The sequence below is a fragment of the Arvicanthis niloticus genome, chromosome 22, assembly GCF_011762505.2.
Source record: "Arvicanthis niloticus isolate mArvNil1 chromosome 22, mArvNil1.pat.X, whole genome shotgun sequence".
Lineage (NCBI taxonomy): Eukaryota > Metazoa > Chordata > Mammalia > Rodentia > Muridae > Arvicanthis > Arvicanthis niloticus.
Window position 1 is genome coordinate 42,265,609 of NC_133429.1, and position 26,071 is coordinate 42,291,679.

A 26,071-nucleotide genomic window follows, 5' to 3' on the forward strand; every position below is an offset into this window, starting at 1 on the left:
GTTTATGTCAGGAGCCAGCCTTTCTTTTTTCTATGGCAGCGACTCATGGTAGCCTCCCCCTTATCCCATGCCAGAAAGGTTTTCTTCTTTACCTGACTTGGCCCACCACTGGCAACTTCACGAGGGCAGGAAATACCTATATCTCTCTTAAGCTTATCACAAAAGCAAGCAAACAACAAATGCTTGCCAAAGAATGAAATGGGCATGTAAATCAATTAGCCATTACCATAAATGTGATTTCTTTTGTGTGATTCCTCACTAACAGTTCAGAATCCTCAGGCTCCAGCTAAACAACTGTCCTAAACCTCCTGCATCCTGGAGTTATGTTTCACTGTAGGACTAGTCTCCTTGTGCTTCTGGGGCTGATCCCTCCTCTCCTGAGTTGTCTGCTCCTTTTCTGTCCCCTTTTCCTCTTTCCATCTAAAGCATAGACATACAGACACACAGACACATGCACACACATGTGCACCTATGTGCACACACGTGCACCTGCGTGCACACACATGTGCACCTGCACACACACTTGCACATGTATACCTGTACATACCAGTATAGACATGTGCACATGCACACATGAGCATGCACACATGGACGCACACGCACAGACAGACAGACAGAGATAGACAGACAGAGAGAGACAGAGAGAGACAGAGAGACAGAGAAACTTATACACACCAGAAGGTCTGTCTGTGAGTTGCTTAGGGATTCTGATTAAGGTTATGTTTGTTACCACATAAGGCTGGTTGTCCAAGTCGTGGCAAAATTTAGCAAAGTGGCGAGAGCAGACAAAAGTCCGAAGTCAGGGATAGGCAGCATCCTGGTGAAGCCAGAGGCCACTATCCTTGCTCACAGTTTGCTGAAGGTGGCAGAAATTTTCTTAAAATAGACCTTGGAGGAGACAATGGGTGTCCCAGGGTATACATCAGCCTTCTTGCTATTGGATGGGGGTGGGGTGGGGGGGTAGCTCCTCATTTTCCCAGTCACGGTGCATTTCCTCTGTCGTGATAAGTAACCTCTTTTTATTTCCTTGCAAACTAGATTATAACCCCTCTAAAATGAAACACCTCGCTTCTAATACTTTCATGGAACTGGGTGGACAGCTGTTGTGTTTGCCTGCCCGAGCTCCACGCTCCTTATTCTGATAACAGCCAGCCAGGGTCATGGAGAGGGACAGCTCGCTCCATGCTGGCCTCTAGGGCAGCCTCAGGACTCAAGTTGTATCAGATATCCTCACCCCAGAAAGAACCACACCCTCAAAAGAATGTCAATAAAATGAAAATCATGCACATGCTTTCATTCGCACCTCAGTGACCTGCAGAGCATCCGTGCAGACCCCGTAGCTGCTCATACACCTGTACTGAGACCGGGTATTTATGTGATGGTTTCTACTCTGGGAGCTAATCCTTGGCTTTTCTTTCTCTTCTCTCTTTCCTTCTAAAGTCTTCCAATATAGGTTTCAAAAGAAACCTATATATTTGATTAAAGACAAAAGTCTTTAATCAAATGCCTAGCAGACACAGTGGAAGGAGAGATGGACCTGAGAAGTCACAAGATGAAATTCTATGACCTTGTTTAGTCATCATTTGCTCTATTTGGGGATTTGTGATCCTGCTCAAACTCGCATGTGCTATAAGGCACGGACAGTCCCAGCTTGGCATCATTGGGAAGTGGCAAAACTTTGAAGCCAGTGGTTCTCAACCTATGGGTCTCAACCATCAGGAAACACGTATTTCCGATGGTCTTAGGAACTAAGACCCTGTTCAGTAACAAAATTATAGTTATGAAGTAGCAATAAAAAGAACGGTTGGAGTCAGCACAGCATGAGGAACTTACGATATTAAAGGGTGCAGCATTAGGAAGGTTGAGAACCACTGCTTCAAGTGGTTATAAGTGAAGCTTATGCACATTTGATTAGGAAAAAAAAGTACAGCTATCATTAATAATTTGCTCAACAAATCATAAACTTTCAAAATGCTTAAGATCTTAAATTAATCTCTGGTGAGTATATCACGTAATTTGCTTTGAATACATTTTAATTAATTCGTTGGGAATTTCATGTGTGCATACAATGTATTTTGATTATATACACCCTTCCACGATTGCCTCTAATTATTCCCAGATTCCTCTCACCCCTCACATGCTTATCCTTTTCTTATTGAATATTTTTTTTCATACAACACAGTTTGGTCATGTTTCTCCTTTCCCAGTTCCTCCGTACCTCCCTCCTCACCCAATGTTATATTCTTATATTCTCTCTCTCTCTCTCTCTCTCTTTCTCTCTCTCTCTCTCTCCTCTCTCTCTTCTCTCTCTCTCTCAAACTAAAACAAAACAAAATCAAAGCAGACATACACCACAAAATGGAAATCAAAATAAACAAGCAAAACATATCCGATAAGACAAAAATTGCCCAAGACAAAAACTGCCCAAGCAAAGCAAAGTGAGATGAAAAGTGTAACAAAATATCACTGATGTCCTTTTGTGTTGGCCAACTACTGCTGGGCATGGGGACGTCCATGAAATGTCATTAATATCTAGTGGGACTCCACTGGAGAAAGATGATTTTTCCTTGTCCAGGAGTTATCAATTTCAGATAGCATCTTGATTAGGGGTTGGAGCCTGTGTTCACTTCCTACTCTCATTTTGGGACACCTCTGGCTTGAACCTGAACAGGTCTTAACAAATGCTGCCACAGTCTTTGTGAGTCCATACATGCATCTGATCTGTTCTGTCTGGATGACATTGTTTCCTTGGAGTCCACCATCCCGTCTGGTTCTCACCATCTCCTCTTCTGCATAGCTTCCTGGGTCTTCAACGGAGGGATTTGAAGACATTTCTTCTAAGACCAAGTACTCCAAAGTCACTTACTCTCTGCACATTGCCAAGCTGTGGGTCTCTGTGTTCCCATCTACAGCAAGAAGATGCTTCACTGAGCTGAGAGGAGTTCTGTGACCTATGGGTATGGCAGGGATTCATTTAATGGCCCTTTGGCAGATCAATAGTTGTAGGTTTTCCCTAGATCCATGACCTATCTAGTCTTAGGTTCTTGGCTACGTTAGTAGCAAACACGGTTAGGCTGGTATCTGTGGTTTCTTAGGATTAGTAGAAAAGCTATGCAGGACCCTCTGGTTTTTAGAGTCTCCACTGAGAAGTCAGGTGTTATCCTAATAGCTTTGCCTTTATAAGTTATTCATTCTTTTCCCTGGCAGCTTTTAATATTCTTTATTTGTTCTGTACACTTAGAGGTTTTTATTATTAGATGTTGTGGGGAATTTTTTTGTCTGGTCCTGTATATCTGGTGTTCTGTATGCTCTTGTACCTTGATTGACACTTTCTTTAGATGGGAGAAACTTTCTTTTTCTTCTATGATTTTTGTTAAAAAATAGTTTCTGTGCCTTTGATCTGGATTTCTTCTCCTGTCTATATCCCTACTGTTTACAGATTTGATATTTTCATAGTATCCCCAGTTTTTTGGAGGTTTTGTGCCTGGATTATTTTTTTTAATTAAACATTTTCTTTGACTGAGGTATCCATTTCTTCTACCTAGTCTTTAACACCTGAAATTCTCTGTTCCATGCCCTATGCTCTGTTAGTGAGGCTTACCTTTGAGGTTTTCATTTGACATTTGCCAGTCTTTGTGTGCTCGTGGTATGTGTGTGTGTGTGTCTGTGTGTCTGTGTGTGTAACTCATAGATAGACTGTCAGCCATAGAAGCCTGGAGCATGGTGGACATACTAGAGACACCCTTAAAGAAAACTGACTCTGTTTTCCAGAAGCTGGCAACTGTCAACTAGCTCCTCAGCTAAAGGTGGGGACTCATGAGTTCTCCTTCAGGAGTGTTGACTGGTTGCTAGGATGTTGCCTCCATTTTTCTTCCTGTTCACTGGTGTACCTTTATAACTCCTAGTATATATGACTAGATACAATGTATCCATAAGTAGTTCACTGGTGTATTATAACTTCTTCTGGGCATAGAGTAACAATAACTATGGCACTGATGAATGAATGAGTTAATGTTACAAAAGAGGTGGGTGGTTTCTAAGTGGACACAGTAGTTAGTTAGTTATCCCTACGTTTCCTGATTACCTAGACAATATAATTGTTATTGAAAAATACCTCCCCAAAAGCTTTCTATAAAGTTATACTTTTAAAAAGCCCTTCTCTTACTCTTGGTTGAAAAAAACTGTGTTGGATACTAACTCTAGGTGTAGTGCTGTTTGCTTTCCCTGTAAAATCCTCACGGCAGCAGATTTGGAGCAGTTCTTTCCTGCCCAATACCAAGTGATCAGCCCTGAAATCACACACCCCCTCGCAACACTACCCAGACTCAGCGCAGTGTAGTTATACATACATATGTGCATCTCTGTGTGTGTACTATATATATTATACATGTTGTTACTATACACACACAGGTAACAGCAAAGCAGATATATGTAAAAATAATAACTAGAGGGGAAAAGGCCAACAGTTTGAGAGTGGGTGAGGGGAAGGCATGAAAGGAGTGGTGGGAAGAAAGGGGAGGAACAAAGTGGTCTAATTATGCTTTAATTAAAATAAACATGAAAGTTTATCAGAAAAAAGAAAAACATTTAGAAAACTGGAGATAGAACCTAGAGTGCTTGTCAACTGTGTCTAAAACCCTGGGTTTGATTCCCAGCAGTGAGACAAGGGAGGATTTTCAGTCCGTACACCACACCCCTTGTCATTTAAGTCTGCAGGATCTTTGTATAAGACAGGCAAAGTATGGTCCCCAAATTTACCATGTGACTTGCTCTGGCCAATGGGATACAAGAAGATGCTTGCTTGTGTCTCTGTGGTTTCAAGTGTCCCATTTGGGCAAGTCCCAGTGAGCCACTCACTCCAGAATGAGATAGATAAAACCAACTTGAACATATCCACTGAGCAAGATGAAATCTCACTGCCCATGTGCAGATCCTTCCTAGAGGCAGGTGGGGGGTGGTGGGAAGAGAGAAAGAGAGTCAGAGAGGGAGACAGAGAGAGAGAGAGACAGAGAGACATAGATGGAAGGAAAAAGACAAACAGGGAAACAGAGGGAGAGAGAGACAGAGAGACAAAGAGAGACAGAGAGGGGAACAGAGAGAGAAAGAGACACACACACAGAGAGAGAGAGAGAGAGAGAGAGAGAGAGAGAGACAGACAGACAGACAGACAGACAGACAAAGACTATTTGCAGCCACAAGCTGCCGAGAGTCAATGCCATTTGCTACTCAGAATTAGAGCATGTAAAATTAGAGCTTGACTAACAGCATTTCAAATAAAGTGTGTCACAGGGTTGCCCTTCTAACCGGAACTGAAAATAGAAAAAACTCCTCTCTTCCATTAAGCCGGCCTCAGAGGGCATTTTGTGGCCCTTAAATTTTTTTCCTTGAAGGTAAGTACTCTAAAAACCCCAAAGTGAGTCTTCTTTCCTAAAAGAAGTAGCATTTAAAATGCTGTTCTTATGAAGACAAAATGGCCATGCCTTGAAAAAGCATGAGAGGGGAAGTGAATCCTGTCTGAGCCGCACCACCTCCACCCTACCACCCCAGTCCAGTCCGGTAACTGGAATTTTCCAGTAGGAGCCTGAGCAGGAGGAAGGGCAGTGTTAGCTACTTTCTGATCCAGCGTTAGAGTTTTCATTCTTCTTTAGGACCGGAAGAGAAATAGGGTAGAGGTATTCTATCGGTGAATGGAAATAACAACTTTAAAAGATATTTTAAAAAACACTCCATGCAAATAAACGGAATAGCCTTTAAATCAATGGGAAGAAAAAAAAAAAGTGTAAGTTCCAGATCAAACCTAGTCAAAATGGTAAACTTTTGTAGGCCAGGAAGCTCATTCTGCAGAACAGCATAGGGACACTTTGCTTTGATTAATAAAATAATAATAATAATATAATAATAATAATAATAATAATAATAATAATAATAATAAAAACAACTAAGTACTGAAGAGTTCCATTTTTGGTTGTATGAATATATACTATGAAATCATGGGTGAGCAGAAAGCCTGTTGAGAGTTAACTGTCTAATGTGATTGTTGAAGTGCTGTCCAGCCTTCAGCTTGCTCTTGGCGTTAGCCTTGTCTACTGGTCTGAGAGCTGCTTCTGTAAGAATGATGAACTAGCAGTGCCAAGCTTTGCTCTCTGGTTATGTCCAACAATCTGTGGGCAGGAGCGGAGCCAAAAAATGATTGCCTTCTTTAAGGCAAACTCCCAGGGAGGGGAATTCCTTTTGAGTTCTTTTTTTAAATTTCTTTTTTAAATTTCTTTCTTTCTTTCTTTCTTTCTTTCTTTCTTTCTTTCTTTTTTTTTTAAACTCCTCTTTAAGAAAGATGATCTGTCTCAGTACCGTGTCTGGTGTTTTCCTGATCACTCTCTGCAGTCTGCCTTTGCAGCCGGCAATCTACTGCTGCAATCTGCTTTGTTCCGCCCAGGAGCCCTGTCATCTCTCAAGGCAGGGAGAATCACCAATGGCATCTCACTTCAACAAATTAGCCACAGTGTTTACACTGCAGGTCCTGGGGCTGGGCTCTCTTGTATTTCAAGAAATTCCCAGGATTCTAATGTTTTTCCAAGGGGGAAGGTTTTGATGCTATGCATTTTATTTCTCTGGCTTAGCATACATGATTCCTTATGATCCCAATGAATGCCTTAAGCCCGAATCACAGAAACACATACGCACCACATACCACACACACACCACATACACACACACACACACACACCAAATGATAGTACAACACACACATACACCACCACCACCATAGTATATCATACACACACACACACACCACATACCACACACCACACCACATACACACACACACACACACACACACACCAAATGATAGTACAACACACACACACACACACCACCACCACAGTATATCATACACACACACACACACCACATACCACACACCACACCACACACCACACCACACACACACACACACCAAATGATAATACAACACACACACACCACCACCATCACCACCACCACCACCACAGTATATCATACACACACACACCACATACCACCCACCACGCACACACATGCATATACACACACACCAAATGACAGTACACCACACACACACACCCCACCACCACAGTATATTATACACACACCACATACCACACACCACACACACCATACACACACATACACCATCACAGTACACCACACACACACACACACAGTACACCACACACATTCCCACACACACATACGGGGGGGGGGGTAAAGAAAGCACGGTACAGGAAAAACTTTCTAAAAGTTAGAAACCCATGAGGCTGAATCCTAATTCTGTAGATAGGTTGGCTCTCACTTCCAGTTTACAGTTGACAGCGATGATCAGGCTGGATATCCCTAGTATTTCTCCTCCCTTTAACAGTCTCTGCCTTTAGACTTCTAACTGGTAGCCAAATAGAAATGAATTTTCTTAAGTCAAGGCAGTAGGAAGCACTCTTACCCCAAGCAGACAAATCTCATGAGGGCAGACAGATTCCTCAAGGATCTACCAACCCCCTGCCTCAGATTCCACACAAGGGAGTGAAGGATACAGCTACAGAGGGTGCCATTGCTAGGTTTTATTAGCTGGTAGTGGTCTTCTCCTAGAGCCCTATGTAGCTTGTAGTCTTAGGGTTGGAGAGTTCCTATTTTAGGGCTGAGGGTAAGGGAATAAATGATACAAAAAAAAATCATAGTTAGGAGTAAATACCATCCCAAAATTCCTTTTAAGGCCACCAGTCAAAGTATAGGAGGAGCAAGCAGATTAAAAAAAAAAAAAAATGTTGATCTGCTCAGTGTCTGATTACATCTGTCACTTTCATTGACCCCACTGCAGGCTTGATATGGTCTCTCTCTCCTTCCCCCCACCTCTGAAGTCACATAGCTGTGTTTTCAGATCAATTTGAAGTCGATCTGTGTATTTTCTGTGTGACATGTCTCCTTCAGGTGACTGTTCAAAATTACCCAGAGAAACACTCAGACCTCTCTAGACCACAGTCCTGCAGACCAGAGACCACACAGGTCCTTTCTTTTCTCTTCTCCCGGGGGTTTTCTGCTGAATTCCCAGCCTCTCTCAAGGCCACACTCCTGCCTTTCCTTCTCCAGGAAGACTTTCAATCCCTTTCCGATCAGACCTAATCCCTCCATGCCTTTGACTCCCCAAGGGCTCTCGACCTTTATTATTTTAGCACTTACTTAGCAGGGTCTGTCTTCCATTAAAGTTATTCCATGCACATGTCTCTCCTATGCCATTCTGAGCTTCCGGTGGGTAGAAACACGGTTTCTTTTCTTTTCTGCAGAGTGTAGCATCCAGCAAGATACTTGCACACAGTGGGAACTTAAAAGTGTCCCGTGAACTGTGGGGGCACAGGACTCATGAGATGGGAATCTCATTTGTTCCTCTGTTTTCCCATATTAGCAAGAGGGCCCCCCCCCCCCAATGGAGTAAAATACTTGACATTGTTGGATTCCCCATAAATGCATTAAACAAGGCAAAAATAGTAAGGAAAAAACCAATTAGCTCCGTCATTTGTTCAATGCACTGTTAAAATATATTCAGGCCATTTCGTCAATGTCAACAATGAAATTTGCCAGAGTATTCATTTGAAAGTAAATGCTTCTTTCATTCGTCCAATGAATTCATTCATAACAAGTCTGTGCATGCTTTAATTTGAAAGGAATGCATACTTTTAATGAAACACTCAGAGTATTTAATTAATCATTTACAAAAAGCCATAAAAGACATGAAAAGCCATCTTTTCACGTATGTGACTGCCTCCTAGTACAATAAACTTTTCTAACTTTAAGGCAAAGCTATTGTAATTCCTGTTTCAATAGTTTGTATTTGTTAATTTTACCATCCCCAGTCCTCTCTGCTTCTCCTGTGTGTGTGTGTGTGTGTGTGTGTGTGTGTGTGTGTGTGTGTTGTCTGTCTGTCTGTCTCTTGTTTGATCAATGAAACCAAATTAAATACTACTTAAATGATTTTGGTCTCCCTTCTCTGCTCTTCTCTGCTTCTGCACTTGATACGATGGTTTCTCTCTCGTGTACTTTTAAAAATACTTGTTTAAGTAAGTGCGTGTGAGAGAGCTCACCCACATGAGTGTGTTGTACACCACATGTGTGCAGATTCCCCTGTAGGCCAGATGAGGGTATTGAATCCCCTAGAACTAGAATTATACATGATTTAGAGCAGCCAGGTGTGGTGACTGGGACCTGAACCTAGGTTCTCTATGAGAGCAATGAGGGCTCTTGAACACTGAGCCATCTCTCCCGGCCCCATATACACTTCTCAAACCTCATAGATTTGTAGAAAACTGTGGTGTCTTGCTTTTTTTTTTTTTTTTTTTTTTGTTATTTTCAAACTTTATATAAACTGCATTCTCTGGAGTAGATGAAGAAAGGAAATAGTCTTACTTTTATGACAAGTAGGCTCTTTCTTCCTCCTGGGCTATTATAAAATAGTACTTGTCAACATGACCCAATGCTCCATCTGCTTCTAGAACAACTTCAGTGGAGAAGTAAAGGTAGGACATTTGCTACAAACCTCTGACCAGAGCCACTCATTCAGCAAAGCATTGTCCACAAATTATTAAGTATTGTGAAGCAGATGATGATCTAAAATGGCTGAAACTTTGGGGAGAAAGATCATCAATCCTGTAATAAAACCACATACCAGAGTTTCCCCAGAGGAAACAACAAACAAAAGTTAAAATAGTCCATGGAATGTGGGCAAGAACCTGTGCACAGTGTTACCGGAGATTAAGGAAGAATAAAGTGGAAATTTCTGGTCTCCTTTTCAGTTTGTGTCATGTGATGTTTTTCTGGGAGCTGTCTTATGAGAGGATGTTTTGCTAAGGTGGATACTTGAGAGAACACATAATGTTTGAAAAGAGTGTAAGTATAACCCAACAGATAGTGAATGACACTCTTTGTTCGCCTTGCACCGCCTTGCGGTCCTTGCTGATCTTCACTTGTTGTGATTTTGTAGAAAGAAAAGCGCCAAAGACCTTCTCATGGTATTCTGGCTACTTCTGGCTACTTCTGGCCACTTCCATGGACTTGTGCTGATTCAGAGGAGCCCCATGGTTTCTTCTGGATCCAGTTGGTGCTGCTGATTTTTGTTTGGTGTTTGCTGATTGGACTGGACTGCTACTGCTGATTCATGTTGGATGTTTTGGACTATTTAAATTTGAATCTGTAATGTTTGAAACAAGTTACTTAACTCAGATATACTTAATCCAATTGTAGGCCTCAGGCAGTTAATAGCACCCATTAATTTTGAAAATTATTAAGAGTTTGCAATTGGTCCCTACAGTTCTGTACCGGTTATGGTTGAATTTTTTTTTGTTGTTGTTGTTGTTGATTGATTTTATAATCTAAACAATCAAGGGAATCTCCTCTCTGTATTTTTTCTGGAGCAATCTGTAACCCCCAACATGCAGAATTCTTTGTGTTACCTTAAACATCATATCTTTTAAAACATCTTTGTCAGAATCAGTCAACAGAATGTCATCCATATAATGATAAATGATAGATTGAGGAAATTGCTTATGTGTAGTTTCTAATGATTATTTCACAAAATATTGCCGTAAAGTAGACTATTTAACATTTTCTGTGGAAGTACCTTCTGTTAGTATCTTTTTAATAGAACCCTGTTGTTCAGAGTAGGTACTGAGAAGGCAAACCCTTCCCTATCTTGCTCATGGAAGGGTATGGTGAAAAGCAATCTTTCAAGTCAATTATGATTATAGGCCATGATCTCAGTAACAAACAAGACCAACCTTCCAAAGAAGTAAAGGAAGTCTGGGCTGTAAAGGACTTATTGGTTGAATTATTCTGTTAACTACTCTTAAATCCATTGCCATTCTCTTTTTACCTGATTTCAGTTTTTACAACAAACACAGGGAATTCCATGGACTAGTAGACTTTTCTATATATTGAGCCTCCAGTTGCTCTTATACCAGTTGTTCAAATGCCTGCAATTTTTCTTTTATTATGGGCCACTGCTCTTTCCATAGAGGTCTGTTTAATAACCAATTTAGAGGCAAGGCTGTTGGTATGTCATCAGAGGAGTCTGATCTTCAATGGGTGAGAATAAAACAGTAGACTTAATACTTATATTCCCCTGGCTATGATGGGGTTAGCTGCCAGAAAACAGCCCTTTTTACTGAGGGTTCTTCTCCAATAGAGCAATATCAATAGGACAATTGACAAAGAAAGCTTGGTACAAAAAAAAAAAATAAGAAAACTAGAGATGTCTGAGACAGGGACAGGGAGAAAAAGGAAATGTCATTCTTGGCAGGGTAGGGCAGCATGTGGACCATTCTTGAGTCTTTTCCTTCCTGACCTGATACCACAGTGCCTTTTACTTTAACCATGTTATGTACTACCAACCATGTGTGACCTAACTGGTCATAGGTCACCCTTTCCCCTCTTCATCTGATACTAATTGTGTGAAAACTCTCTTCGGAGGTGGGTCTTCATCCCAGCCTATTTAACAGCGGGGGTGGGGGGGGTGGGTAAACAAAGAATGGCACTATCAAAGTGCTTTGATGCCTGTCTCCCATAAGTGTACATCACCCATTATTTACTATAATAAGACAGCAAAGGCATCAGGCAGGATTCTGTTGTACAGACTCATCCTTATGACCTTTAGTGAGGAAAGAAAGCCACAGTGTGGGCTTTTACCACTACCAGCCATATGTTACATTCAGCTTCCAGGGACCTGCGACAACCTCGTGGGCAGGGTAGCTGTGGGACATTGTTGCCATCAGGAGTTTCTGTTGAAATGTCACTGAAGAGCTGCCGTGCCTGTTGACTTAGGGCAAACTACTTTCTGCCTCGATTTCCTCTTCTGTAAGTGGGGATAACTGCAGTATCCATTTCACAGGATGGCTGTGAGCATTTGGTAGGTTAACACTTGTGAAGAGATTAGAACGGCGTGTGACTCCTGGCAGACTGTATACAGCGTACGTGAAACACATGCATCTGAAATACAACGGTCAAATCGGAAGACCGTCTGACATGGAGAGAGGCTGGCCTGGGGACTCTCTTCCTATTATTTCCCACCAGCTGAGGGTCCCTTCCCACCTCTTCCCTTCTTGTGTTTGTTTTGTTCAGCTGGGAAGACCACCAAGCAGGAGCTCTTCTCTATTGCACAGTGAGTGCTTGATAAATATTTATACTAGAAATAATAATGATGTATATGGAAAAGAATCACTCCATCATCTCGGGGTTGGAGCCACTGCCAAGGAGCAGATGACTTCAAGCCACTGGGCTGTGCTCCATGGTAGATTAGGAGAGGAAGCGAAAAACTCAACTTGTTTGGGGATTTATGATGAGAAATAGTTCGAGAAACCAAAGCCCCTTGGATGCAACCCAGCTTGGTAATCCCACTTGGATACATATTTGGAGGTTTTACCATAAATACAAAAGAAAAAAAAAATCCTCACATAGCCTGAGAGACTCAAAATGTGTGTGGAATGGAATTCTTCCCCACCTCCTACCCCGTGGGGACGGTGAGCAGACTGTAAGGAGAGAAGCTCTCGTCGTGGGACACATCCTCAGCCACACACATCCATAAGTGTTTTCTGCACCTGTGCAGACTCTAAATATGGACCAGTGACAGGCACAGTCTCCGCTGTCATCTAGCAGCCGACCTTTATCCAAGTCCCTACACCCAGTTTGACTACAGCCAGTTTTTTCTACTTCTTATTATACTTTCTCCACCACCCCCCCTCCCTTCTCCTGGAGCCTTGTACAGCAATCTTATTCTAGGCTTCTGTTGTGATATCGAACAGACCGAAAGCAACTTGGGGAGAAACGGGTTTCCTTCCTCTCAGCCCTTCTGCATCTCAGATCATCATCAAAAGAACTCAAGGCAGGAACCTGGAGACAGAAGCTGAAGCAGAGGCCATGGAGGAATGCTGCTCACTGGTTTGCTCCCCATGCTTCCTCAGACTGCTTTCTTATACCATCCAGGACCACCTGCCCAGGGGAAGGCATTTTCCGCTGCCGCCGGTGATCTGGACCCTTTCACATCAATCACTAACCAAGAAAATACCCCCCACAGACTCACCAGCAGGCAAATCTTATGCAGGCATTGTCTCAGTGGGGATTCTTTCCTCCACATGACTCAACTTGTGTTAAGTTGACACAGAACTAACCAACACAGCATGCATAATGGTTATCCTCACACCTTCATTTTCTCCAGTCATCCTTGCAGCCACTGGCCCTGCCAGTGAACTTTCATCGCAGCAACGTTTGTTGGGCATCTGGCATTTAGTTGCCTATTCCAACATGGCTTCCTCCCTCTTATTTACATTGATTATTTATTTGTGTGTGTGTGTGGGGTGGTGGTGTGCATATCTCAGGGTACACTCGTGGAGGTCAGTAGACAACTTGCCAGAGTTGGCTCTCTCTCTCTCACCATCTCACGTGTCCCAGGAATGGAACTCAAGTGATGGGCCTTGGTACCCACTGAACCATCTCCCCAGACCCCTCCCTTTTGCTTAAACAGAACCCTGATTTTTAGCTAGGTTTTCATCTAAAAATTTAAAAGCAGTTCAACTGTCCAATATTGCCAGATTCTTTGACACATAGATATTGCCCAGGGGGATACCCAATGAGACAGAAAGAGAAATGTCATAGAAAACCTCTTCCAGGTGTCCATGAAAGAAAGGAGACATGCCAATCTTCTCCATTTCCTCCCTCATAGGTGGAATGGCTAGCATGTCCCCAAACGTGTGAGGCCATGGGATGGTATTCACACACTGGGATGGTGGCCGCAACAAATTTAGATACTTCATCCGTAGCATCTCTGGACTTTACAGATGAAATGGAATCGCCATCACCACCCAGGACTGCCTATGGGCGCGTTTTACATGAGAGATAACTAGTGTTTTCTCTTGTCTAAGCCACTACTTTTGCTGATGTTCACCCAACATATATAACAAAATTTAATCCTAAAATATAATTTAATCATGATTGGTATTAATTAACCTATTTTTTTCCCTTCCCTTCTCCCTCTTGCTCCCACTCCGCTCACTCTGGCCCAAAGTACACTGTAGCTGTCTTCAGACACCTGTATGAGGGCATCAGATCTCATTACGGATGGTTATGAGCCACAGTGTGATTGCTGGGATTTGAACTCATGACCTCTGGAAGAGCAGTCAGTGCGCTTAACCACTGAGCCATCTCACCAGCCCCCTAATTAACCTATTTATGTGGTAATACCCAATCTATTTTATATTTTTTTATTTATTGAAAGAATTGGTTTATTTTCAATTAGTCAATTTTGTGTTAGTATACAATTTCAGATCCATGGTAAAATGGAGCAGATGTACCTAGAACCCACTGAGCACCCTTCGGCACAGACAAATTCAACCTCTCCCAACAATGGCCCCCTCTACGTTTTGCTAAACTTGATAAAGCAACAGTGACACGTGATGATAAACCCAGGTCTATGGCTTTCATTATGGCTCAGGCACTTGTACTGTAAGTCTCTGGAGTCTGACAGATGTGCATTGACATGTATCTCCCCTCATAGTGTCACATAGAACAACTGACTATCCCTGTGCCCCTCAAATTTATCTCTCCTTTTGCTTAGCTTTTGGCAATCACAGTCTTTCTGAATGTCCATAGTCTTGCCTTATCCTTAATGTACACATCCTTGGGACTACATAGTTGATAGCCTGTTCTGCTGAATTAGCTTCCTTGGCTTAGTGAATTAGATGTCTCCGAGTTTCCTTCATACCCTTTTGGCTCATTCCTATCCAATATATGGGTCTGCCTCAGTTCTTATTAGTCATTTTGGTTGTTTCCAAGTTTGGTCAATTATAAGTAAAGCTACTATGAAGGTTTGTATGGATGTAAGCTTGTAACTTATTTGGGAAACCATTAACAAACATGGCTGCTGGATGGTAAAAGCACATTTAGTTTTGTAAGAAATTGCCCTAGAGGTCTCCCCCTGAGCAGCAGTACCTTGTTGCATCCTCACAAAGAACTAATGAGATTATCTACGGCTCCACAGCCTTGCCAGCATTTGGAACTGTTGGAGTCTTGGATGTAGGCCAGTCTAATGGATGTGCGGTGGAATCTCATTGTTTAAATGCGCAATTCCATGAGGATGAATGAGGTCAAGCGCCTTCTCATAATCTTTTAAAGTATAATCTCTTCTGCCATGGTGTGAAGGTTAACATTGGTCTCACTTCTATGAGAGAGCCCTGGCACAAGAAACATGGCTTTGTCTGCAATCCTAAAAGGAACGATGCTGAATCACAGCTCGGCTTCTGAGCCACGAAACTAATTGATGCTCTGTTGCTGAATTTTAGGACTTGTTCTGTCTATTTCATGGAAGCCAAGACATTTTTTTTTTAAACACTTCGAGGAGTGGTCTGGCCATGTCTGTGTGATACTGAAGAAAGATGACATTTGGTAAATTAACATTTGGCATGAAAGAAAAGTCCCATACTGGGCAGGCTTGTCTGCCTGAATTGAGGCTTGCTGGTCCAGGCCGCTCTTGCTTAATTTATCTGGGGAAAAAAAAATCTTTTACAGACAACACAAATAAACAACAACCCACAAACCCCAAACTGATGACACAAATCACTGCAGGTCTTTCACACACAGAGCCCTACTACGCATGCTCAGAAGGTCCTCAGAGGGTACCGCACTATTCTGGAAGGTTTGTACACACTTCAGGCCTGAGTGGTAAATGCTTGTCTTACAGAAAAGCTGAATTGGGAGATCTTTGTCAGTACTGAATTTGACTCTGCCCTCTAAGTCCATCGTGTTCTGACTATTTACCCAAAAACTTGACAAATGTAAAAGAATAAAAGCAATGGTTTTCATATGAACTAAGTTACAAAGTCACGCACCACAACACCCCAGTCCTATAAAATGAAGCAAAACTCTTCCAAAGGGATAGGAATTTTTGTTTGTTGTAAACTTCATGTGTGGAGGTGTGTGGGTGAATGCGTAGTGTGTTTGTGCACTTGGAAGTCAGACATCATTCTTCAGCAGCTGCCCATTTTGTTGCTTAAGGCAGATCTGAGGCTACTATACTAGACTAGCTGGTCAGCAAGCTCCAAGGATCGCTCTTTCTCCACCTCCCCAGTACTGAAATTATAACCATAGCTGCTACATCTAGCTTTTTATGTGGATGCTGAGTATTGAACTCAAATCCTCCCGCTTACGTGGGCTAGTTCTTTATAAATTGAGCTATAGTCTCATCTCTAGACCGAAATGTTAAAAATAATTTTAAAATACTGTAACGAGTATGTTTTCATAGACCCCCTTCCCCCAAACAGCATAGGCTCCTGCCAAGACTATTGGTTTCCATCCACACCCTGATGGTAAGAACTTATGGCTCAAGTCATCACTTACTTATGTCATAGAACATGGAAAAATCTAACTGGTGTTGCATGAAATATTAAAAGATAAAACAATCCACACTACATCAGCAGTGTACCGGCGGCTGGCCGGCCAGGCACTAGTGGGCAGGCTGACTTGCTCTCATCTTGGCAGACTCTCTGACCAGAGCTCCAAAATCTCTTCACCCAAATAGCTAAGTCCCCATGATGGTTGTTGCCATGGCAGCCCCATGCGTCCAAATTCCCACGGCCTTCTGGGGTGCACTTCTCATAAACCTATGCTTTGTGTCCGTACCTTTCTTTCTGGAACTCAGTGGAGTCACTGAGTGAAGGAAAACACCACACAAACTTAGTTCAGAATTAACAGGTAACAGTCGCTGGGTGCGGCAACTAGCATCCTAATTTGTAAGCCATTCTAAGTAGCGGATCCCAATGGATCCACCACCTGAACCAGGGGACTTCGCCACTCTCTGGTCCAAAACCAAGTATCTTTCTCCTGCCATTCCCTCTCCCACTCCTGTTCCCCTTTCCCCTCCCCTCCCCCTCCCTCTCACTCTTACCTCTCCTCCTCTCCCTCTCCAACCCGGAAGTCCCGCCTACTCTTCACCCAGTGATTGGTCCCCTGAAATCTTTATTCATTAGGGGAATTTTCTGCCACAAACTGGTGTTTGACTAGACTCTTTACCCATACTCATAAGTGTCCACGGTACTGGAAGGTAGTCTTCATGCTACCAGAGAAGAAAGGTATTCATCATGGATATAACACCCAGCCACAAATCCTGCAACTGACAACAGTGACCTGCCTGGAACATATTCAGGTACAACAGTGGAAGAAATGTTATGGAAGTAACCAACCACGTTTTAAAACTGGATTTAAGACCCATTCCCTGAGATAGAATCTTTATCTGATGTTGCTAAACTGGCCAAGAACTTGAGACTAGACAGATCCTTGTCTCTAGGGGGAAACCTACAACTATTATTCTGCTAAAAGAACATGGCAATCTCTGTGTTACTCAGCCTTGTTAAGAAAAGCTTTTTCTTGCAGTGGATGGTAATTAACCCAGAAATCTACAATTGGACAATGTACAGGAAGTGAGAGACTTTGGAGCATTCTGTCCAAAATGGGATTCTCTACCAGACTCTCTCCCTCATAGCTCAGGAAGTTATGCAAAGGAGGAGGTGGAAAGATTGTGAGGCCTAGAGGTGGCGAATGACATCAGGGAGAAGCATCTTCCAGGCACAACAGGATTGACATACACACAGTCTCTCAGGGAGACTGTGGCAGAATACATAGGACCTGCACAGGATCAAACCAAAGCCCCAGCATTGAGAAGTGAAGGAGACACAAAGTCCCATTTCCACCACAAAGCCACTTGTACTTGATGACTGCTAAAAAAGTGAAGATCAGTTTTCTCCTGGGAAGCATCACTGGGAGTTTCAACCATACTCCAGGACAGGCTCCATGCCCAGAACTAGTTGGCCAACACAGAACAGACTCCATATTTTTGTTTTTGTTTAGGGCATGAAAGCTTTTTGTTTTATTTTTGCTTTGGCTTTTTTTTTTGGTCTTACTGTTTTTTGTTTGTTTTGAGTTTTGTTTTTGTCTTTGTTTTTTTGTTGAGAGAGACAGCGAACATCAAATTGGGGTGGAGGGAGGATCTAGGATGAATTAGGGGAGGGGAAAGAGTATGACCAAAATACAATGTTTGGTTGTTCTTGTTCTTGTTTTTAATAAGATCTGGGTATGTCCCCATGCAGAAGAATCTCATGAGGTTGTTAGTTGTCACATTTTATCACATGGATACTCCAGGAGACACAGCAAACAGAGAATGTGAGATTTGAGCAGCGTTGGGAAGTGGGGTGAAGTCTTTGGAGATGACATACATTTTGTTTATTAAATAAAGCATGTCCTACCTCTCATCTACACATTCTGGTACTGTTCTGACCCAATCAGCCATCTGACTTTATTATTGCTTTACCATTCAAAGAATTACACGCTATCAGAATTGACAAAGCAGAGAAGTAGAAGTTGTTTTTTGTAACTAAAGTAACAATAACAGCAACAACAACAACAAACAGTGGAAAGGTCAGAGGAGGTAACTCAATGGATAAAGTACTTGCTGCATAAGTGGGAGGTCCTGAGTTTGATGGCCAGCACCATAGGAAAATCTAGGCATGATGACATGTACCTAGAATCCTGACACTGGGGTGATGGGAACATAGTGAGTCCCACGAGCTCAGGAACTCTTTGTCAGCCAGTTTAGTCAAAGAGACCCTGTGAAGAAGAAGAAGAAGAAGAAGAAGAAGAAGAAGAAGAAGAAGAAGAAGAAGAAGAAGAAGAAGAGGAGGAGGAGGAGGAGGAGGAGGAGGAGGAGGAGGAGGAGGAGGAGGAGGAGGAGGAGGAGGAGGAGGAGGAGGAGGAGGAGGAGGAGGAGGAGGAAGAGGAAGAGGAAGAGGAAGAGGAAGAGGAAGAAAAAGAAGATAAGCAATGGAAAATGCCCAAAATTGATATTGATGTTTGGACACCAAAATTGATACATGCTGCACTACAAACACACACAGAGGAGAGAGAGAGAGAGAGAGAGAGAGAGAGAGAGAGAGAGAGAGAGAGAAGAAAGAAGGAAAGAAAAGAAGGAAAAGGGAGGGAAAGAGAGATGGAAGAAGAAAAGGAAGGAACAAAGGAAGGAAGGGAGAGAAGGAGGGAGGGAGAGAGAGAAGGAGGACAAGGAGGAAGAAAAGGTGAGGGAGGGGGAAGGAAAGAAGCATGGTAATATGGAGAAATCCTTCTGTTCATTCTCATGTTCAGTTTTAGCCCCCATGATGGGTTTCTCCTACAAAACTGATGAGAGTTCTCATGGCCTTGGCCTTTGCCAACATTAGCCAACAAATTCCTGGTTTTCTGTTTTGTCCACGGATGCTGCTGGTCTGTATCTGTGGCTATCAGTGCTTCAGATTAATAGAACTCACAGGCCAAGTATTTTTGAGGGTTCTGCGTTCACTAAAGTAGTTCACAGACTTGTCACAAGTTAAATTAATTGTTAGAAGACATTAGGGTCCATTGGAATACCTGTGTTAAACTGGTTTAACTTCACAAGAAATCAGGAGGCACAGGGCTCCATAACCAAAACCCACAGTCAGTGATACTTATACCAGCTCAAGGCTTTTCTGTCTGTCCATCTGGTCAACCCTATCGTAGTGACCTTGCCCTTCACCATTGTCATCTAATGGTCACAATTGACTCTCACAATTCTAAGCATCACATTCATCTGCAACTGCATTAAGTCAGGAATAAATATAGTAGTAGGAGTTTGGGGGGGGGGAAATCTCTCACCCTAAATCTGTCTCTTTTTATCCCCAAAGAGAAAGTATGCCTTAGAATCCCCAAGTGAGAGATGGGCAGAACTGTGTCACGAAGCCAATGCCAGGGGCAAGAGAACTCGGAAAAGATGACACCAAATTTGGAAACTTAAGTTTTTATCATGGGAAGCAGCTATGTTAGGGACAAAAGGCTTAAGAGAACAAACCTGTATGAACATCGATGTCTGCTGTTGCCAACAGTTCAGAATCATTTCTGGGTACCAGAGAAAAACTCTGCCCCAAAGCAAGTTATATATAGTGTTCTTTGGGGATGTGAGACCATCACACAACCAAGTAATTCTGTTCTGAGTCCACTGAAGTCCTATAGTGAAAGAAAGAAAGAAAGAAAGAAAGAAAGAAAGAAAGAAAGAAAGAAAGAAACAAACAAACAAACAAAGAAACAAAGAAACAAAGAAAGAAACAAAGAAAGAAACAAAGAAAGAAACAAAAAGAAACAAAGAGGAAGAAAAGAAGAAAAAAAAAAAAAAGAAAAGAAAAGGAACAGCCCTCCACTCCTGACCTGATTGATTCTCTGCTCTCTGAACTACAGAAATTCCTAACATTACTAATAAGCTGAAAGAGGGGCTAGCTGTATCATGAAGCTGGTTTTGCTATTCTTGCTGTCTGTCTCCCATGGTTCTGTTTCTTAATTCCTCTGGTCCCAGATGGGACTCCCTCAATAAAACTTAGCTCTCCTTGATTCCCTGGGGCCCAAATGTTTTTCACCGAACCATTAGAGTTGAATATTTTCACAAATTTTCCCATGGAAAGATGGAGGGTGAGAACCCACCCAGCCCATAAAATCTGCCATCCCCTCTGCCAGGACGTTCAATCATCATGCCAGCAAAAAAAAAAAAAGAAAGAAAGAAAGAAAAAGAAAAGAAAAAAGAAAAGAAAAGAAAAAAAGACTGCAGTGCAAAAGCACATTTTATTTTTCTGCTTAAAATGTGAAGAGTGGGGTGTTTCGTTTTGTTTCAAACAACTGGTCTTTCCAGATTGAATTCAGTCTAGCTCAAGAGTATCCACTAATTAAGAGGAGCTTACCTTACTTTGTGGAAACTCTCCAGTTCTTTTTATCTGGTTGAACAATGTGTAGGTAGAATATTTGCTAGGATTGCAAATATTCTCAACTCTCACAAAGTGATCTTCTCTTAATAAAAGAGCAGAGAGATCATCCAACAAAGCACAATCCTTAGTCTGGGTTCAAGTTGAAGAACTGAAAATATTTGCGTTATCTTGGTTTTCAATAGGAGTTGCCCGGCAAGATCAGATCTCTGTTTGTATGGTCTAATACCACACTTCATGTTTAGGCAGAATCAGATACTCCAAAGAAAAGGAAAACACGGAGGGCAAGTCCAGCCTGCTGCACCTGGCCATTGTGTAATCGCCTACGCCGGGAGTGAGGTGGGAATTCCTTTTGGCCCCTCCCTCCACATGTGATCAATTTACATCCTGGAACTTGAGACTCTATTTCCTGTGTCTTTTTTGTTCTAGTTCACATAAATTTACATGCCAGTCACGCTCATAAATGTCTAATCCATCTGCAGATCCAAGTCCAGTCTGCCTCAACAGCCCCCTGTGGTCACAAATGCTCCAAGCTGAATATGTCAGTTGGTTCAAAAGATGCTGCCTGGTATGCCTCCCCCACCCCCCACCCCCGCCCCTTGCCCATCCTTATTTACATTTCCTTTCAGCTGCTATAAATGTGGCCTGTTCTTATTTGGGATCAGCTGAAAGATAGGTGAGTTTGTGAAAGTTTCCTCTGACTCTGGTTTAACGGTTGAGACTGTTGCTGTTGCAGCGTTAGCTGAGAAATGCCTTGACTGGATGTAAATGACCGGAACTAAGGAGGCGCCAGTGTGCTGTGGCGAACAGAGCCCTTACCTAAGGATGCTTCAGCAGACCTTCTCACAATGGCTCCCTCAAGAAAGGGTTCACCTCATTCAGTGAGCTTCCAAACCCAAGGCCAAAGATTCAAAGAGCAACAACAAATAGAAAGCTTTTGGGCTCACTTGTTTGACACCTTGTTTCCCAAAGTCGATTGCCTTCAGAGCTTAGTATCCTGAGATACCTAGTAACTTCCCGTGGGACCAGTCTTTGGGAACTATTGCTTGGATTATTTATGCAATCCAGCTTCTTTTCTGTAAGCAACTGGATCAGTAGCCACTGCCCCGGACTCCTGCTGTACTTATGTGTAAGGGCAAACAAAGAGCCAGCATCCAACAGAGAAAGAGAACTGGGATGCACAGCCTCGAGTCTATGGTTCTAGACTAGGGCAAACGAGGGAACTACTCTGCATTTAAATTTCTTATATCACAGCACAAAAATGAGTGCATTTTGATGAATGCATTCATCAAAGCTCCTAAAAGGACTGAGTAAAGAAAAGACAGCAGAAGGTGTGAGGGTAAAGCATTAGACAAATTTCAAACTATGTATTCCATACTTTGCATATGCCATAGTCTATATGCACAGTGTATACACTGTTCCTTTTTGTGTCCTATATGCTTAGGAAACGCTACCTAGAATCCTGTTACAACGTATCTACATCTTTCTGCTTTGGGTTGGGAGCAGATTACTACATGAACAATCTGCCCTCACATTTTAATACTTTATGGAGTAAATGGTTCATTTCTCTCAAGTATATCTTCCATCTCAGATGTTGCTCTCTAGATAATCCTCTTGGGTGACTGATTTCCATCTAAATAGAAACTCAGAGATCTTGGTTTATCTCATATTTTGAGTCTACTATATTGTGGCTTCCAGTCAACTTAGGGCTATAAAGACAGTAGAAACCAGAGGGGGAGAAGAGAATTCACGGATGACCTCACGGAATTATTTAATGCTACAAGTGTGTATGCTCCCATTTCATTGGTTCAAACAGCTATGAAACCCCTTCTCAATGTAAGAGGCCGCAGGAAAGTGGTATTTCTGAGTCCCATAAAGAAATAAAGGACCCACATAAACACACAGTATTCTCTTAAAGACAAGACAAAATTTCCAAATGGTGTCTAAGCCTCTCCACACCTAACACTGGAGAAGCGGCCCCCTGTAGATGCTAATGCCCATGAGAATGCAATCGGTGTGAGCTTGTTTTCTCTGACAATGACCTTTGACCTTTGTTTGTTAACATTCAGGACAAAGATCTTCTAAGTCACTGTGAACCATTTCAGAAAGAAAAAAAAAACCTAGGGAGATACTCTCATGGAAATGCAGTGTGATGAGAGGGAACCCACACAAAGATGTCTAAACACCCACAGACGCTGCCAACTCTTCAAAACCAACTGCAGCTGTGTAAGAAGGAACATAAATCTATGGGCAGTGGGGAAGGCAGAATGGGTGGGTTGAGCTGGAAATCCGCATTAATTGGAGCCAGGAGGAGACCGTCTGAGAAGGAAAATCTTTCTACAGCATTTTTCAACAGACTATAATTTTCCTAATTACAAAAATCACAAACTATAGTGAAGGCAGGAAAACACAAAACAAAATTAAAATCACTCCTAATCCCAACTCCCATCCACGTGCCACAAGCTTCCTAGCTGGTCTGATGATTCTAATCTATAGTTCTTATAGATGAACTCAAACAACTTTTCTTAGTGTGCATCGTACCCTGCTCCCATCCCCCCCCCCCAAATATTACTCAGCAGGTTTGATGGCTCATTTTATAAGACTCACAATATAATCTAGCTATTTTGCAATATTAGTATGAATGGCTACATAGTTGACGATGGTTGGGTCTAACTATTTCTAGCTTTTCACTCATCAAAAAACATGTTGAACATCTCTCTGGGCCCATTTTCCACATCATTTATACTCCAAGAGATTTGTGTTAATGGTGACTAACACTGAACTTGGTAATGTGTCTACTTTGTGGTAAGTTTCTTACTTGCCGCGTCTAATTCAGTCCTCAGAACAAGTGGACTCCTGTTCATAGCGCAAGGAGACAGTGTCTGAGAAAATTTAAAACCCTTGCCTGTTAAGATGCAGCTAGTTAATGGATGGAGTGGGATTTGAACCTAGACCAACAGACTTCAGCATCCAAGATCCTTCATTGCCCATTCTGCACCGGGAGAGCACTTAAATTCTCCCGAGCAGATTAACCTCCATGGCGAGTTGACAGAGTTAATGGATATGGCTTAGGAAGGGGTATAGATAATCAAGAGGAAAGGCTTGTGTGATGGCCAAAAGAAGAGAAGGGAATGTTTTATGGGAGACAATAACTTCCGCCAGGTTAAAGTTTAAAAAAAAAAAAAATCAGTTAATACGTCCAGGGAGGCAAAGTCATTTCAAAAGACAATCTCCAAGTCAAAGTTCAAGACTGTTGAAAAAAATCTTTAAAGGGACACAGAGGGTGCCTGTCCTGTTGTACAGGAAGGAGAGATGTCAAAAGAGCACTCACAAGAGAGGTGCTTTGTATCCGTCTTTGATTTTTAAAAGTGGCCTTTGGCTTGTGGAATAAGATAAGATCTGAGTCTCTGGGGCCTTTTGGGAGACTTCTGTCATAATCCCCCCCCCCCAATCTGACAGCTTCTCTGTGGGAATGCACTTCCCTCATGACAGCGGTGGACCCCGAAGGGTGGCTGAAGGCAGGGCCTTGGATCCCACTTGTACTCCCAGTCTCCAGGCATAGCCGCCTATCAGAAGGTCTCACTGTACCTCAGATAGAATCAGGGAAGAATGACTGATGGCAAGAGGCAAAAAAGTCAGCCAGAGCCATGTTAGGACAGAGTGTAAAAGAGGAATCATGAGTTTACAGTCTGTGCTCAGACTACCAGGTTCAAACAGAGGCCTTGCTGCTTGCTGTCGGTGTGACTATGTACGGCAGACCGATTATCCTCTCTATGTGGCGGGTTTCTTCATTGTAAAATGGGATGATGTTAACACCAATCCCATAGATTGCTGTGAAGGGTCAATGAGGAGAGTAAGCCATGTGTGTGGGCTACCATCCCCCAAGACAAGGCCCTCATTCTCCCAGCTCTTGAACACCATAGGCCATCATAGAGACGAATGAATTTAAACATGAGTCCAGATCCTGAGAAACAAACACATATTTATTGAAACCCCCGAGTATGCTAATATACAAACAGTGTATGCTCTGATGCAATGGTTCTCAACCTGTGGGCCTTGACCCCTTTGGGGGGGGGTCACATATCGGATATCCTGCATATCAGATATTTGCATTGCAACTCATAACAGTAGCAAAATGATAGTTATGAAGTAGCAATGAAATAACTTAATGGTCTAGGGTCACCACAGCGTGAGGAAATGTCACAGCTTTAAGGTTGGGAGTCAGTGTAAATGCTTCCATTTCCCTTCTGAACTTTCTGGACACCGACTCCATTCTCCTATGTGCACAGAGAACTTTTGGACTGGCATCCCCTCAGACAAAACTCACTCCCTTCAACTCTCATTATAGCAACCGTGTTATACTGTGTCAACTGTGCTTGCAGCTTAGATCACCGCTGTGTATGCACAGATATGGGAAGACCTTAGCTTCTGACTTCTCTCCTCTCCTATTCTTCTTACGGTAATAAAAACTGCAACAGGACCAGGTACCTTAGCTATAGTGGTTAGAGGAAGTGAAATATACTAGAGACTTGGTATTGCTCCCAAGTTCTTCTGAAAGTACCTCACCGTCTCCTACAGAAAAAACAAGAAGGTCTCCACCTATTACCTCAAATATCTCTAGCTGCAACGTGTTCTCCTAGACATCCCCATTTCAAATAGTCTCTGAAACTTTTGGTTTCAATTAGTGCCAATTAATCACTAATTTTACAATTAAAACAATAATTGTAAGGTACAAAGTGGCTTGCTATACAAAGAGTCAAATGGCAGAGGAAGGACAGTCTGGGGACGAACTCCTATGGGCAACACCTTTTCCAGGGGAACGGGCACTCTGAGTTCTAGATAATTCATTCACACACTTACCCATGGAATACAACCATTTAGTAGGTAGAAGGCTGACTAACATTCTCAAATATATTAATGAAATTTTTATCGATGTATTTTAAAACACACTCTTTGGATTTTGTCTTAAGAGGTTGAAGTCTCTTGCTTAAGAAGTATCTCCCTGTTGTCTGAGACAAAACTAAAGGAAAACTTTAGGTTTTTCTGGAAGATCAGTAGAACCCAGCTATGTTTTATTATCTTCATGTCTATAGGACCAATCATTTAAAGACAGTAGACAAACAAAGTCATTCATGTTATTGTCAGATCTGCCCAGTTGATTTCCCAAGGCTCCATCAGTTCAGCTTCTGTAGGACAGATGTATGTGCTGTCTGTGAGAACACTTGAGAAATATTTTTGTCATCATTTTGCAAGCATGTGCT